Below are 18571 nucleotides of genomic sequence, written 5' to 3' on the forward strand. Positions count from 1 at the left end.
TGTGTATATATAAAGCTTTCATATTTATTCTCAGAAGAGACACTGAAAATAGAATAAAGCATTATTTTTTTTGTATGGGGCCTCTTAAATTTGACATGGCTTAGGACCTCAGCATGTCATAACCCAGACCTGGCTGAAGTCTGTGCTCTCTTTAACCACAACTACAACAATTTATAGCATCTTGAACAATTCAGTTCAAGGCTTCCAATGCAAGTAGTCTTCACAATCCTAATCCAAATCACTCTCAAAGTCTTAATAAAATCTCATCCTCAGCCTAGATGTATTCTAGATGCCCATTTTGTTTGTCTTATCTTTTGTTCTTCCTCGCACGCTAATTCCAACTACTTCTTGGATCTGTTACTCATACTTTCTGCTATTGGGATACTATTGTGCAGGACTAGCAAGATAAGTATCAGTTATATAATAAAAAACAGTCCAGTTAAACAAAAAAGTATGTGCATAGAAAGCAGAGAATAGTTATGTTTAAAAACAGGTATCACTTAAAGGAGAATTGGAATGTCTTTGGGCCAGTGGTAGTAGCTAAAAATATTACACTTCCAGGAATAGATAGCATACAGAACAAATGGGTTGTTTCAAGTTATTTGAAGATGATAATGGAGAGGACTATGGAACTATTTTGGTGACTTGATTTTAAAGCCTTGGAGGATAGGAAGTTAAAGGGAACTGCTGGAAAATGAAGTTGTAGTGGTTGCTTGTAGAACTCACAAAAATCATCCTTGCATATTACATAGATAGATAAATGCATTCAAAATGAGACTCAGAATTATTTTGAATAGACACACTAGATCTTAAAACGGAAGGATTTTGGGCTGAAGCTTGCTTAATTAGAGGAGCTGACAATAATGTCTTCTATCTCAAAAGTGCAGCTTAGCAGGATTGGAACTGCTGCCCCCAAGGCTTACTGCTATTTTCATCTGGTCATTCTTGGGGTTGGTGATGGCATGGGTGGCAGGCAAGAAAATTGGGTGTGTTTTCAGGCTCTTCCTCAATGCCATTATTTACATGAGATCCGTGGTGAAGGGATAGTTGGCGACCCTGCTGGAGGGGAGAAGGAAAATTTAGCAGAAAGGACTTTGTTTAACTTCTCATGAGAAAAATAATATTCGAGCAATGCAGCGTTGCTTCAGTAGTACAATGAAGTGTGAGCCTGGATTATGTGCTCAAGTCCTAGAGTGAGGCTTGGACAAAGGGATGTTTATGAATAGCTAAAGAAGCCAGAATTCTGTGGTTTACACTGTGTATGCTAGCAGTTAGATCTCTGACTTCCTTGATGAGGAATTGCTGAACAGGATCAGCCTCAGATTGTTATTCCGATTGCGTCGTTCATTAGTTTGAAATGTTAGCTACTTCAGCATGGCTCAACCAAGCATGGTTGGTGATGCATCATATCCTCTGCTTTAACTGTTTATGTTCCTTCTGAATAGTCTCAAGGATTTTGTCATCCGTCTCATAAAAAAAGCCGTTCTTGCAGTCTTCAGATTGTGGACTCTCCATCCAGCAGTTGTGCCCGTTGTAGGAAATTGTTGCGTGAGTGCTTTTAATTTGGTATCCATCTGTCATACGGCTGGACTACTTCTAACGTTTACTGATCATTACTGTGTCTTAATTTCACCAGGCACCATAGAAACTACATCCTTCAAGATGATTTCTTGCAAGGTTTCAAAGGTGCCCTTGGTTTTTTAGCTGGGTGAATAATAAAATGGTTCTACTGGATGACTTTTCTTATCTCTGGATACAATTTCCCACTATCTTATGGAACACTTAACAAATCTGTTTAAGCTTCTGGAGAATTGTGAATTTAGAAATTGTGCTCTAGCCCAGTGATTCTCAAACTGGGGTCTGTGACCCCTGGGAGATCCTTAGAGACCTGGTGTGGCAGTGGACACCAAAAATCAAGGTGGCTGAGCTTTTGCTGAACACAAACATACAACAGTGGTAGTGAGACATCTTACAATAACAATAGCATGCTACACTTTTCAAATACAACCAATTGTATAATGATTTATAATGGTTAATAGGGAAGACACCTCCGCTGCTTTTTCATCTTGAGAAGTCAATAATTAGCAATTAATTCTGGTGCAGCATGTGATTGAGATAAGAGTAAGCGAATGAGGCTTTAGTATGAGCTGGGAATAGAGTGCAGTGCAGAGTGGGCTGGCTATCTCATCTAAGAGTGGATCAGTCACCCAAACGTGGGTGCCAAAAGTTGATTGATAGTATGTGAATGCCTATTTATCTTCTGCTATTCTGTAGTTTGGGGAAAGATGGAGGATTGTGAAATTCTCAAGCTTGCAGTGAAAAGAAAATTAGGCCCATATTATTGCAGAATTTACTGATGCTGAGAATTGGAATCAACAGAATCTAAAAGATACAGCATTACTAAAACACTCCTTACATACAGCATTTTCATATTATGAGTAGCGTATAATATAATTTTGACGATGGCATCTGTTCATTAATCCATTTGAAAAGAAATCCTACAACAAGGATGCCAACCTTTTCGCAAGAGGCCACTTTTCAATTTTTTCCTCGCTCGAGGGGCCGCTGAGCGAACTTTGGAAAGCTAAGGCATTGGAGAATAGGAACGACCATCAGCCATCAGGATCAGTGCTGGGGCCTCAGCTATTTACAATCTATATTAATGACTTGGGTGAAGAGACAGAGAGTAATGTATCAAAATTTTCTGATGATACCAAGCTAGACAGGAAGATAAGCTGCGGAAAGGACACAGGAAAGCTGCAAAGAGATATAGACAGGCTAGGTGAGTGGGCAACAAGATGGCAATGGAGTATAATGTAGGGACGTATGAAGTTAATCACTTTGGTCATAAGAATCACTGAATATTTTTTAAAGGTGTAAAACTTGTAAGAGTTAATGTTCAAAGAGACGGGTGTGCTTGCACAAGGAATACAGAAAGTTAGCAAATAATTAGGAGGGCAAGTAACATGCTGGCCTTTATTTCAAGGGGACTGGAGTACAAGAATAAAGAAGTCTTGCTACAGTTGTACAGGGTTTTGGTGAGACCACATCTGGAATACTGTGTGCAGTTTCGGTCTCCACATTTAAGAAAGGATATAATTGAATTGGAGGCCAGACAGCGAAGGTTCACTAGATTGGTCCCTGGGATGAGGGGTTGTCCAATGATGAAAGGCTAAGTAAATTGGGCCCATATTTCTGGAGTTTAGAAGAATGGGAGGCGATCTCACTGAAACCTACAAAATTCGGAGGGAGCTTGATAGGATTGATGCTGAGAGATTGTTTCCTCTGGTTGGTAAGTTTAAAACATGGGGCACAGTCTCAGGATAAGGAGCAAATCATTTAGGACTGAGATGAGGAGAAATTACTTCACTGAAAGGGTTGTGAATCTTTGGAATTCTGTACCCCAGAGGGTTGTGAATGCTCCATCGTTGAATACATTTAAGGCTGGGATAGAAAGATTTTTGGTCTCACAGGAACTTAAAGGATATGGGAGTGGGCGGGAAGATGGAGTTGAAGCCCAAGATCAGCCATGATTGTACTGAATTGTGGAGCAGGCTCAACAGGCCATATGGTTTCTTGTGCTGTTGTATTCGGCCTTAGCTTCTATGTACCACAACTTCCTTTACCTGCCTTTCATTCATTTCCCATGATGTCCTTCACTAATTAAATAAATTGACAATCTCAATCTTGAAAGTTCTAACTGCTCCCCAGTATCCACAGACTTTTGGTGAGTGAGTTCCAGATTACATAGAATGATGTGTTTCCTTTTTTCCCTCCTATGATCTCCTCCAACTGCATACCTGACATTTACCTTCCACTTATCTGACACCAGTTTAATCCTTGTGCTCCATAACCACTCTTTCAGATTTCTTTCTATCAAGGAGCCTGAGCAAAATTGAAGTCAGTGGGAATCAGGTGCAAACTCTCACGAGTTGGACTCATACCCAGCACAAAGGAAGATGGTTGTGGTTGTTGGAGGTCAATCATCTCAGCTGTAGGACATCACTGCAGGAGTTCCTCAGGGTAATGTCCTCGGCCCAACCATCTTCAGCTGCTTCATCAATGACCTTCCTTCCACCATAAGCTCCAAAGTAGAGATGTTCACTGCTGATTGCGCAATGTTCAGCATCATTAACAACTCCACAGATACTGAAGCAGTCCATGTCCATTTGCAACAAGACCTGGACAACGTTCAGGCCTGGGCTGATAATGGCAAATCATACTTGCATGATGCAAGAGCTAGGCAATGACCCTCTCCAACAAGAGAGAACCTAACTATCTCCCCTGGACATTCAATGGCATTACCATGACTGTTAATATCGACCAGAAACTGAACTGTACCAGCCATATAAATACTGTGGCTACAAGAGCGGGACAAAGACTGGGAATTCTGCGGCAAGCAACTCACCTTCTGTCTCCCCAAAGCCTGTACACCATCTACCAGGCACAAGTCAGGAGTGTGATGGAATACTCTCCACTTACTTGGATGAGTGTAGCTCCAACCACACTCAAGAAACTCAATACCATCCACCACCAATGCACAGTGGCAATGTGTACCATGTACAAGATGCAGTGTAGCAATTCACCAGCAATAACAGCAACTTCCAAAACCCCGGCCTCTACGACCTAGAAGGGCAAGGGCACACAGGAGCACCACCTTCCCTTCCCAGCCACACGCCATCCTGACTTGGAACTATATCGCCATTCCTTCACTGTCGCTGGATCAAAATCCTGGAATTCTCTTCCTAACAGCATTGTAGTTGTACCTATACCAGACAGACCACCAGGCTCAAGGAGGCAGCTCACCACCACTTTGGCAGGGAAATTAGGCATGTGTGACAAATGCTGGTCTTGCCAGTGATGCCAACATTCCATGAAAAAATTAAAAAATTGAAAGGAATGTGAATAGGCTTATATTGATGGATGTTATTGAATTTTTAGCTTGTGTTCTTTTAGGTTTCGGTCAGTTTCTGCTAGATTTGTACATGTTGTGCGCTAAAACTAGAAGTCATCTTAGTTACTTTCCCCTAAATCCTAAATACAGTACTTCAGAATTAGCCTCATAATTGATTTGTGCAATCTTACTGTAAATTGATATGCCTTGTAGTCCAATACTATCAAGAGGGACTCCATACTTATTTGCTTTATTAATATCTGATTAGATGCTTTCAGAGTATGATCAACAAATGTTTTTCTTTTTGGGTTTCTGTGAATAGAGAAGTTTTTATGTTAAACCCTGGGTCAAACCTATAGTGATTCTTTTATTCATTCATGGAATTTTGGTGTCACTAGCAAGACCAACATTTATTGCCCATCCCCAGTTGCCCTTCTTGAACCATTCCAGTCCATGTGGTGAAGGTAGAAGCACAGTGCAGTTAGGAAGCGAGCTCCAGAATTTTGTTCCAGCAACAGTGAAGGAACGGTGAAATTTTGCCAAGTCAGGATGGTGTGCGACTTGGAGGGAAACTTGCAGGTGGCGGTAGTTTCATCTTCGTCCTTCTAGACAGTTGAGGTTGTGGGGTTTTTGGGAGGTGCTGTCGAAGAAACCTTGGTGAGATGCTGCAGTGCATCCTGTAGATGGTACACACTGCAACTACAGTGCCTCATTGGTGGAAGGCAGACACTTTGCCTGCATCTGCACAAATCTTTTGTAAGTTAATTCAGTGTTTACTTATCCAGGTGTAAGACCATGAGACGTAGGAGCAGAGGTAGGCCATACAGCCCATTGGTCTGCTCCACCATTCAATGAGATCATGGCTGATCTGATAATCCTCAACTTCCTTTTCTCCATAACCCTTGATTCCCTTACTGATTAAAAATTATCTCAGCCTTGAATATACTTAATGACCCAGCCTCTATAGCCCTCTGCGGTAAAGAATCCCCCAAATTCACTATAGAAGAAATTCCTCCTTATCTGTCTTAAATGGGTGACCACTTACTGAGATTATGCCCTCTGGTCCTAGACTCTCCCACAAGGGGAAATAACCTCTCAGCATCTATCCTTTCAAGCCCCCTGAGAATCTTATATGTTTCAATAAGTTCGTCTCTCATTCTTCTAAACTCCAATGAGTACAGGCCCAACCTACTCAACCTCTCCTCATAAGAAAATCCCTCCATACCCTGGATCAACCTAGTGAACCTTCTCTGGACTGCCTCCAATGCCAGTATATCTTTCCTTAGATAGGGGGACCAAAACTGTTCACAGTATTTGAGGTGTGGTCTAACTAGTGCCTTGTATAGTTTTAGCAAAACTTCTCTATTTTTATACTCCATTCCCTCTGAAATAAAGGCCAACATTGCATTTGCCTTCCCTATTACCTGCTGAACTTGTATGTTAGCTTTTTGGGATTCATGCATGAGGACTCCCAAATCTCTCTGTGCTGCAGCCTTCTGCAGTCTTTCCCCATTTAAATAATATTCAGCTCCTCTATTCTTCCTGCCAAAGTGCATAACCTCACATTTTCCCACATTATATTCCACGTGTCAAGTTTTTGCCCATTCACTTAACCTGTCTATATCCCTCTGCAGACTCTTTGTGTCATCTTCACCACTTGCCTTCCCACCTATTTTTATGCCATCTGCAAACTTGGCGAGAGTACATTCAATTCCCCCATCTAAGTCATCAATATATATATTGTAAATAATTGAGGCCCAGCACTGATTCCTGTGGCACTCCACTAGTTACAGGTTTCCATCCTGAAAATGCCCCCCTTATCCCAACTCTCTGCCTTCTATTAGTTAGGTAATCCTCTTCCATACTAATATACTACCCCAACACTACGGGCTCTTATCTTATTAAGTAACCTTATGTGCAGTACCTTATCAAGCGTCTTTTGGAAATCCAAATATATTACATGCACTGGTTCCCCTTTATCTATCCTGCTTCAAAGAATTCTAATAAATTTGTCAGGCATTATTTCTCCTTATTATTTAAATGGAGAATGGCTGCATAATTCTGAGGTGCAGAGGGATCTAGGTGTTCTAGTACGTGAGTCACAAAAAGTTAGTATGCAGATACAGCAAGTAATTAAGAAGGCTGATGAAATGCTTTCCTTTATTATAGAGAGGGATTGAACATAAAAATAAGGATGTTATGCTTCAGTTATACAGGGCATTGGTGAGACTGCACCTCAAATGCTGTGTGCGGTTTTGGTCTCCTTATTTAAGGAAGGATGTAAATGCATTGGAGGCGGTTCAAAGGAGGTTTACTAAATTGATACCTGGAGTGAGTGGGTTGTCTTATGAGGAAAGGTCGGACAGACTGGACTTGTTTCCACTGGAGTTCAGAAGAGTGAGGGGTGAGTTGATTGAAGTATATAAGATCCTGGATGGCCTTGACAAAGTAGATGTCAAAAGGATGTTTCCTCTTGTGGGGGAGTTCAGAACTAGGGGGCACTGTTTTAAAATTAGGGTTCACCCTTTTGGATGGAGATGAAAATTTTTTTCTAAGGGTTGTGCGACTTTGGAATTCTCTGTCTCAGAAGGTGGTGGAGGTGGGGTCATTGAATATTTTTATGGCAGAGGTAGATAGATTCTTGTTAGGCAAGGGAACCAAAGGTTATTGGGGTTAGATGGGAAATGTGGAAATCGAAACACAAGCAAGTCAGCCATGATCTTATTGAATGGCGGAGCAGGCTCGAGGGGCGAAATGGTCTACTCCTGTTCTATTTCTTATGTTCATGAAGCCATACTGACTCTGCTTGATGATATTATGCATTTCTAAATGCTCTGCTATTATATCCTTTATAATAGACTCTAACATTTTCCCAATGATGGATATTAAGCTAACTGGTCTATAGTTACCTGTTTATTTTCTCCCTCCTTTTTGAATAGGGGCATTACATTGACAGTTTTCCAATCTTCTGGGACTTTTCCAGAATCTAAGGATTCTTGGAAGATTACTTACTACCAGTGTATCCACTATTTGTGTAGCGACTTCCTTTAATGTCCTAGGATGCAGCCCATCAGGTCGAGGGGACTTATCGGCCTTCAGCCCCATTAGTTTCCCTAGTACTTTTTCTCTCATGATAGTTATTGAATTTATTTCCTCCCCCCTTTTAGCCCCTTGATTATTTAGCATTTTTGGAATGCTATTCGTGTCTTCTACTGTGAAGACTGATGCAAAGTCTTTATTCAACTCCTCTGCCGTTTCCTGGTTCCCCATTATTATTTCCCAATCCTCATTCTCTAAGCGGCCTACAGTCACTCTCTTCCTTTTTATATATTTAAAGAAGCTTTTACTGACCATTTTTATATTACTTGCTAGTTTACCCTCAAAGTTTATTTTCTCCCTCTTTGTTATTTTTTGGTCACCAAAGAGAAGGACTTAGCTGTCGATTTGTCTAGGGAAGAGTGTGTAGATAGCCTGGATCATGTTGAGATCAAAAAAGAGGAGGTGTTAGGCGTCTTGAAGAATATTAAGGTGGATAAGTCCCCAGGGCCAGATGGGATCTACCCCAGAGTACTGAGGGAGGCAAGGGAGGAGATTGCTGGGGCCTTGACAGAAATCTTTGTATCCTCACTGGCTACGGGTGAGGTCCCAGAGGACTGGAGAATGGCCAATGTTGTTCCATTGTTTAAGAAGGGTAGCAGGGATAATCCAGGAAATTACAGGCCGGTGAGCCTTACATCAGTGGTAGGGAAATTATTGGAGAAGATTCTTTGTGACAGGATTTACTACCATTTGGAAGCAAATGGGTGTATTAGTGAGAGGCGGCATGGTTTTGTGAAGGGGAGGTCGTGTCTCACTAACTTGATCGAGTTTTTTGAGGAAGTGACAAAGATGATCGACGATGGAAGGGCAGTGGATGTTATATACATGGATTTCAGTAAGGCCTTTGACAAGGTCCCTCATGGCAGACTGGTACAGAAGGTAAAGTCGCACGGGATCAGAGGTGAGGTGGCAGGATGGATACAGAATTGGCTTGGTCATAGAAGACAGAGGGTAGCAGTGGAAGGGTGCTTTTCTGAATGGAGAGCTGTGACTAGTGGTGTTCTGCAGGGATCAGTGCTGGGACCTTTGCTGTTTGTGGTATACATAAATGATTTGTAGGAAAATGTAACTGGGCTAATTAGTAAGTTTGCAGACAACACCAAGGTTGGAGGAGTTGCAGATAGTGAAGAGGATTGTCAAAGAATACAACGGGATATAGATTGGTTGGAGACTTGGGCAGAGAAATGGCAGATGGAGTTTAATCCGGACAAATGCGAGGTAATGCATTTTGGAAGGTCTAATATAGGCAGGAATTACACAGTAAATGGCAGAACCCTTAAGTGCATCGAAGGGCAGAGGGATCTGGGTGTACAGGTCCACAGTTCACTGAAAGTGGCAACGCAGGTGGATAAGGTAGTCAGGAAGGCATATGGCATGCTTGCCTTCATTGGCAGGGGTATTGAGTATAAAAGCTGGGAAGTCATGCTGCAGCTGTATAGGACCTTGGTTAGGCCACACTTGGAATATTGCATGCAATTCTGGTCACCACATTACCAGAAGGATATGGAGGCGTTGGAGAGGGTGCAGAGGAGGTTTACCAGGATGCTGCCTGGTCTGGAGGTTATTAGCTATGAGGAGAGGTTGGAGAAACTCGGATTGTTCTCACTAGAGCGACGGAGATTGAGGGGCGACTTGATAGAAGTTTACAAAATTATGAGTGGCATGGACAGAATAGATAGTCAGAAGCTTTTCCCAGGGTGGAAGAGTCAATTACTAGGGGACATAGATTTAAGGTGAGAGGAGAAAACTATAAAGGTGATGTGCGGGGCAAGTTTTTTTACGCAGAGGGTAGTGAGTGTCTGGAATTCGCTGCCAGAGGAGGTGGTGGAAGCAGGTACGATAGTGGTGTTTAAGAGGCAGCTTGACAAATACATGAATAGGATGGGAATAGAGGGATACGGACCCTGGAAGTGCAAAATGTTTTAGTTGACGGGCAATATGATCGGTACAGGCTTGGAGGGCCGAAGGGCCTGTTCCTGTGCTGTACTTTTCTTTGTTCGTTGTTCTTTGTTGGTTTTTCAAACTTTTCCAATCCTCTGGTTTACAATGTGGCAAAAATTAGTGGTATGTTTTTCTTTCAATTTGATACTATCCTTAACTTGCTTGGTTAACCATGGTTGGCTTATCCTCTTCCTAGAATCCTTCTTCCTCATTGGGATCTATCTTTGTTGTGAGTCATGAACTATTTTCTTAAACGTCTGCCATTGTTCATCAACTGGCTTTTCTGATAACCTACTTTCCCAGTCCACTCCTGTGAACTCTGCCTTCATTCCTTTGTCATTACCCTTATTTAAGTTTAGCACAGTTGTTTCTGATCCAAATTTCTTACTCTCAAACTAAATTCTACCATGTTATGGTCACTGTTTCCTAGGGGATCTTTTACTCTGAGATCATTTATTAAACCTGCCTCATTATACATTACCAGGTGCAAAACAGCTTGATCCCTGGTTGGATCCACAACACATTGTTCTAAGAAACTGTCCTGAATACACTTTATGAATTCTTGCCCGTGGCTACCTCTGCCAATTTGATTTTCCCAATCTACATGAAGATTAAAGTCACCCATGATTAATGTACTGCCTTTTTTACATGCCCTCATTATCTTCTGATTTATTCTCTGTCCTTCAGTATAGCTACTATTAGGGGGCCTATAGGCTACTCCTACCAATGTCTTCTTCCCCTTGTTATTTCTTACCTCCACCCATATGGATTTTACATCTTCCAATCCAAGATCATTTCTCGCTATCGTACTTATTCCATCTCATGGCTCAAAGCTACCCCACCACCCTTTCCTTCCTGCCTGTCCTTTCGAAAAGTCAGATACCCCTGAATATTTAGTTCCCAGCTTTGATCTCCTTGTAACCATGTCTCCGTAATGGCTATAAGATAATATCCATTAGCCTCTATTTGTGCCACTCATTCATTTATTTTGTTCTGAATACTACATGCATTCAAGTAAAGAGCCATTAATTTTGCCTTTTTTACCATTTTATTCCCCCTTTGACACTATTTTTTTAATGTTTGTACACTGTATTCCTTCCTGTCACACTCTGGGTATCATTAACTAAATAGCTGCCCTGCAATGCTGCCATTTTGCTGCCTTTTGCTTTGTAAGCCTATGTATCCCCTCTCCAGAACCCTCCCCCCCTTTTAGTTTAAAGCCCTGTCTACAGCCCTAGTTATTCGACTCACTAGGATGCCAGCTTGTAAGATTCTTTTTCTCTGTTAAATTGTTCAGTGGACACATAAGAAAATACACAAATCACTACATTCCATATAAAGAAATGTTATTTTTAGCCTGACAAGTTATTCTCCAATTCTTAATTTTGAGTCATTGGATGCCTTTTTCAACAGATGGCTGCGCATAGCATTGTAGTAACTGTGTTGCTAATTACACCATTTGATTTACTATTTTCTTTTAAAAGTCAGTCTGATGGAACAACCTCCTAAAAATGTGATGTCACATCTTCAGTCAACATTCAAACATTCTCCATCAGACCCGACTTAGCAGACTCTGCTTAGAAGTCTGCTTGGAACGGGAATGAAATGTAGAGTTGCTGACAGCCTCAAAGTCTTGAAATTTTACACTCCAGTCTGTGCAATTGCACAGGTTTCCTGCATGTTGAGCTTTAAATCCATCTTCGCATCATAGCAATACTGTATTCAGGGTTGAACTGGCAACAGCATTGAAATGAATCAGGTAGCAGAAAATACATTGGATGATATGTTTCCATTACTTGAATGATTGCAATATGCCATGCACATATGGATGTATACAGGAAGGTGAAAAGCTGCTATTTTTATCAAGGAAATTCATTTAAATATATAGATAAGTAGTACATAGATGGGCAAAGAATGAATGTACTTTCATTTCTGTTAGCTTTGAAATATTTTTAGGAATCTAATTTGTTGTTGAGCACTGAATTTGGCTTTCATAATACTACTCATAACAGCTCTTAAAAATAATAAAAAATATTAAACGATCGTCTTTGTACCAGATTATTACAAAGTGTACATCATTAAACAACTAGGCCAAAGAACAGATGTTGCAGCTTGAAGTTCATGGTTGGGATATTATATTGGAGATAGATGCATCTCAAGCACAAATCATTATCCACATTTTATAAAGCACGCTAAAAGCTTCACAATACACTTCTTTGTGATGTAAGCTTGTCTGTCTTTTACTTGGAATCTTTGGACAGTACTATGGCTGCCATCTCTGTAACCATGTAATTCAGAACAAATCCTGAGCAATTATTATAGATTATAATTACAATATCCTGTCGCCATGTTCACTGGAGGAACAGATGCACTTTGCCAAATGTTGTAATCTTTTAAGGTACAATTGATGACCTGACATGATTCCTTTGAACCATAACGAATCCCAGAATAGCAGTAATACTGTCCTACAAAACTGCAGACACTCTGCCTGCATCTGTACAAATCTTTTGTAAGTTAATTCAGAGCTTACTTCTCTAAACGTAGCTTATAAGATTCTTCTTCTCTGTTAAATTGTTCAGTGGATACATGAGAAAATACACATACACATATCACAATCCATATAAACCTTACAAGTTATTTTTTAATTCTTAATTTTGATTTACATTATCAAAAAATAGATCCTTGTTTTGTAACAATACTAATATTGCAATGAACCAAGATGACTACATTACAGTTTAAACATGAAGACATCAAGTCATATCTTTTTATAGGCTTCAGTTTAACTACACTGGTCAAACTGTCGCTTTGTTCCATATTGATCAAATGCAGTTATTGGTGTAGAATATTTAAAATAGGATAAATGATGAGTTTGGAGGTGGAAGGATATTTTCATTGTCTTGCAGAGCTTTTCTCATTCCCAATAATAGATCCAGGGCCCAAAGTTAAGACAAAAAAACACAAACTTATTTCAAACTGCACCTTTTGTCATCTTCAGAGAAAATAATTGGTACAGGGCCCACAACACAAAATATAAAGGTATATCATAAAAGGTCCTTACAAAAAGAATTAATTTGCATTTATATAGCATGACCTGAGGACATCCCAAAATGCTTCACAGCCAATGAATTACTTTTGAAATGTAGTTACTGTTGTAATGTAGGAAATGTGGCAGCCAATTTGTGCACAGCAAGGTTCCACAAACAATAATGAGATAATGAGCTGATCATCTGTCTCTGTGATGTTGGTTGAGGGATAAGGACAAAGGGGAAACTCCGCTGTTCTTCTTTGAATAGTTCTGTGGAATCTTTACTCCCCATTTGAGAGGGAATGAGGGGATTTTGTTTAATATCTCATTCAAAAGACAACATCTCTGAAAGTGCGCCTCCATCAGTACTACAATGGAGTACTGACCATACCAGTTATTTCCCAAATTTACTGGTTTTTCATTCTGGGTACATGTAAACCTAGATTTTGTGCCCAAGTGGACAACCTTCTGACTCAGAGGGGAAAGTGCTAGAACTTAGCCATGGCTCACCCCACAGATAAATAAAGAGTAATAGTTCCATCCAGTAATTCTGAGATGGATTCAAACCCAGGTGGACTATTTTACTGTAACCAAAAATCACCTACTGAGTGTAAGGCCAAGAATTTCTTTCATGACATTTTTATCCCCTTTGACATTTTAAGAAAACTTGCATTCGCTAGTGGCCTACAGAGGTAGTTTTTTGGGTTTGTTCACCTGCACACCCATTGGTATAGAGATTGATATAAAATACTTGTAAGGTAATGTAAGCAACTGAACCACGAGAACACTTCTATGCAACCTTTAAAAGTAAAAACAAAAAATGCTGGAAATACTCAGCAGGTCAGGCAACATCTGTAGAGAGGAAAACATAGTTAATGTCTGTGACTTTTTATCAGAGCGAAAGGATGAAAGGTCACAGAGTTGAAATATTAACATCATTTTGATTTTTTCTAACTCCTTAATCTTATTAGATCAATCCATTGTTACCTTCTGCCATCTTTTCTTGCAGATGCACCAAATGAAAGGGAGACAGCTGGAAGATGGTGATTGTGATGAGGAGTTAGGCAGTTTTTATTCTGCCTCATCATGTATAGAGAAGTGTTGCCAGTGTTAGAAAATCTCGCTACTCAGTAGCCATACTTAACCACCTTCTGGGTAAAGGATAAGTCTAGTCGAGTAGAAACCTATAATTTCAGACAGAGGGTCAAATTCTGAGTGAAAGTAACCAAGTCTGAGCAAAAGATGAATGGAATAGGACAACAAGAAGCTTCAACACCTTAATCATATGTTACACAAATACCAAGTTGTTCTGTAAGAATAAACAGACATTCTCTTTATATTCTCAAACCAACAGAATAAGACAAGAAAGTGTGAGTGCTGGAAATATGAAATAAAGAGAAAAATTGTTGGAAATACAGAACAATTTTTGTTGTATCTGTAAGGAGGAAAGACAGGTTATTATTTCAGTTCAAGAATGGAATTTGTAACAAAAATGTTAACCTGTCAGAAAAAGTAGATGTCCAGAAAACTTCAACATTTGAACTGCGTGAATATATGGATAACTGAAGCAAAAAGGTCTCCAGAATATATCAGAGACTCCTTTGTAATCCTGAGAAGCAGGAAAATTGAGTTATGAAAACAATGGGCATGATTAATCCACAGACTTTGGGATTGCAGCATTGGGACCAAATGGGTGTCCGAGTCCATACTTGGCTGGAGTCAGATCGGGTGAACTATTTACCTCTAGAGAGAGCCTCCTAATTGGTTGCCTTCGTGCTCACTATCCTTATGGGCTCTTGGCTGCAATCCAGCTGCCTAATCCTTTTACCACTGCTTCACATTGTTTGTGCAGCTGCCTTGAAGAACCTGTTTGTTTACTCAGGAATTTTATGAGCTATTCAACAGCTTCCAACTGTTATAACGGGGCTAGTGAGTTCTACTCGTAAAATGAGTAATGGATAAGGTGGGCTGAGGGTGTTTGGGGTTTAAAGTGGTCAAAAGTTTCAATTGGATATGGTTGAGCTGCTGATTGCCCTCCGAAGCACTGGGATGAGGTTTTTTTGGGAATGGCGGTGGGCCTTTTAACCTGTCTGCTTTGAACTTGGCCCGCCTTCAGGCCATTTAAGGCCTGGATCCCAGAAGACCCCCCCTATCGGCAGTCTTAATTCGGAGCAGGATTTTGATGCCCCGATTAGTTCTGCATCCCCATTCCCACCTGCAATATGAAAATCCAGCTCCTCTTGTTTCCATTTGAAAAGAAACCATAGTACATCATTAAGGGATCCTACACAAAAACATTAGAAATAGGAGCAGGAGTGGGCTATGTGGACCCTCAACACTTGTGCCATTCACTAGTATCATGGCTGACCTTTGACCTCAGCTCCACTTTCCACACCTGATTCCATTATTCCTTGATTCCCTTAGGGTCCGCAAATACATTGATCTCAGCCTGAATTTTCTTTTTTTTATTCATTCGCGGGATGTGGGCTTCGCTGGCTGGACCAGCATTTATTGCCCATCCCTAGTTGCCCTTGAGAAGGTAGTGGTGAGCTGCCTTCTTGAACCGCAGCAGTCCATGTGGTGTAGGTACACCCACAGTGCTGTTAGGAAGGAAGTCCCAGGATTTTGACCCAGCGACAGTGAAGGAATGGCGATATATTTCTAAGTCAGGATGGTGAGTGACTTGGAGGGGAACTTCTAGGTGGTGTTGTTCCCATGTATCTGCTGCCCTTGTCTTTCTACATGGTAGTGAACGTGGGTATGAAAGGTGCTGTCGAAGGAACTTTGGTGGATTCCTGCTACTGTGCATCAGTGGTGGAGGCAGTGAATGTTTGTGGATGTCGTGCCAATCAAGTGGGCTGCTTTGTCCTGGATGGTGTCAATTTCTTGAGTGTTGTTGGAGCTGCACTCATCCAGACTAGTGGAGAGTATTCCATCACACTCCTGACTTGTGCCTTGTAGATGGTGGACAGGCTTTGGGGAGTCAGAAGGTGAGTTACTCGTCACACGATTCCTAGCCTCTGACCTGCTCTTGTAGCCATAGTATTTACATGTCTAGTCCAGTTCAGTTTCTGGTCAATGGTAACCCCCAGGATGTTGATAGTTGGGGATTCAGTGGTGGTAATGCCATTGAACATCCTGTCATATCAATTCACCTAGTAACATTCCCCTCACTTTTCCCCTAACCCTGCAATTCTTCCTCTTCAGATAGCTGTCTAATTACCTTTTGATTGCCTCCATTGAATCTACCTCCACCATATTCTCAAGCAGCATATTCCAGATCCTAACACACGCTACATGTAAAAGTTTGTCCTCATGTCACCACGATGTTTCTTTTGCCAATTACCTTAAATCTTTGCCCTCTCGTTATTGATCCTTCCATCAATGGGAACGTTTTCTCCCTATCTCCCCTGTCCCAACCCCTCATGATTTTGAACAGCTCTATGAAATCTTGGTTCACAGATGACGTGAAGAATGGCTACTTGGGTGAGATGGCAGAGTGCAGCTGGCACCTACAAAAAACCAAAGGAATTGAGAGGGGAGACTCGAAGAATGAGTATCCATTGCTCTCTGGGTTTGAGAATTCTGAAGATTCACAACTCTCTATGTAAAGAAATGTTTCCTCAGCTCATTCTGAAGTGGTTGACCCCTTATCCTGAGATCACACCCCTAGTTCTAAACTTTCCAGCAAGGGAGAACAACTTCTTGGCATCAAGTCCTCACAGAATCTTATATGTTTCAATGAGATCACCTCTCATACTTCTAAACTGCAGAGAGTATATGCCCATTCTACTCAATTTCCCCTCATAGGACAACCATCTTATTTCCGGAATAAAGCTAGTAAACCATTGGACTCCTTCGAAGACAAGTATATTTTTCCTTAGATACAGAGACCAAAACTGTACTCCAAGTGTTGATTCACCAAAGCCTTGTACAATTGCAGCAACACTTCCTTACTCTTGTACTCCAACCTCCATAGGTCATCATTGCTTTCGTCAAACCAATCCTGGTGATGATGATGCTTGAACCCAATGATCTGGGCACAGGAGTCTAGTGCAGCTGACTTTATTTGATCCCACTGTTCCATAATTGAATTGAACATGTAAAGATTTTTCAAATTGATCATGAGCTGCACTTGGAAGTTTTCTCTTTGGTCAGGCTTCTTTAGGCTGATATATTTATCTTCTTCCTCCTGGCACTTTGGGCTTTGTGATGTCTTGGTATTAGGTGAATGTTCATTACCAATTGAACAAGTTGACGATCTGTCCAGCAGATGACAGTCGCCCACATGGATTGAGTGATACAGACATCACATAGATCTTTGACCGGAACAGTGACATAATCTAGGAGGTGCCAAAGCTTTGATCAAGGATGCCTCCACGTGGTTTTGTATTTGTCCTTTTGGCAGAAGAGGGTGTTTGTTATAATGAGGCCATGTTGAGCATATTTTGACAGCAGGAGGATACCATTTGCATTGACGTTTCCCACTCTATTTTTCCCAATGGTTCCACTCCAGACATGAGAGTCACAGCCAACCCTGACATGAAAATCCCCCAGAAGGATGCTTTTTCCTTCTTTTGGGATGGCCGTAAAGACATCATCAAAGTCAGAATAGAACTTTTCCTTGACATTTTCATCAAGGACTGGGCATAAACACTAATGATGGTGGTGCATTGGTTACAGCTGAGCTGTAGGTGAAGTGTCATGAGTCTTTCATCTATACAATTGGGGAATTTTTGCTGTGCATCCAAGATCCTATTCTGGAATGGTAAAATCAATTTTGATTGAGGATCACCATCAGCCTTTCCTTTCCAGTAGAAGTTGTATCCCCTTGCTTATTCCTAGGAAGTGAAGCTTCAGTTGCCCCACCCCAGGAAGGTGGGTCTCACTGAGGGCAGTGATGTCAATTTGGAGTCTTGATAACTCGTGATACAATTGCAGTTCTTTTTTTCTGTATGGTCACTCTGGAGGTTATCCATGAGCGTGCTAACATTCTAAATTGCAAAGTTTAAAGCTTTCTTTCTTTGGGTGTGGTTTCCCCAGCCAGGAGAAAGTGGGACAGTCTATTTTTAGGGCAACTTTTCCACCCCACTCACCATTTGGTGTGAGCAGAGGGTACACTGTAAAGGACTGCTCAGTCACAGATGCTGATGCCCAAAGACACCTCTGTCCCAACATAGGTGTCCAATGACCTTCATGCATCTGTCGTCTGTGTGTAGATTCTGTGTGTAGGGACTCCCAGGTTCACAGACCTGTCCTCATAGCCAATTCTCCATTGCCACAGGACTTGGCAAATAGACCCTGGTAGAAGCCTGTGCATGACTTTGTTTAACATGGGGACATTGGGGTGCCGTCATTGTCCAGACAATCTTGACAGATAGATAATCAGATTTCAGTGACATGTTGAACCATGATAACCGGGACCACTTTTCTGATGCAGCCTTCTTCTGCCTTTGCAGCTTGTGAGGTGCACAATCTTCCTTTACTTGCTGTTGAGGACTGTAAAGGAAAGATAATTTTTTTCTCAATATTACTGTGTAATACTTTAAAGCAAACGTGTATGCATGTGTGTGTGGTTTAATTAAACTGCAAACAGTCAGACTGCAAGGTTT

Source organism: Cetorhinus maximus, chromosome 11, assembly GCF_964194155.1.
Source record: "Cetorhinus maximus chromosome 11, sCetMax3.hap1.1, whole genome shotgun sequence".
NCBI lineage: Eukaryota > Metazoa > Chordata > Chondrichthyes > Lamniformes > Cetorhinidae > Cetorhinus > Cetorhinus maximus.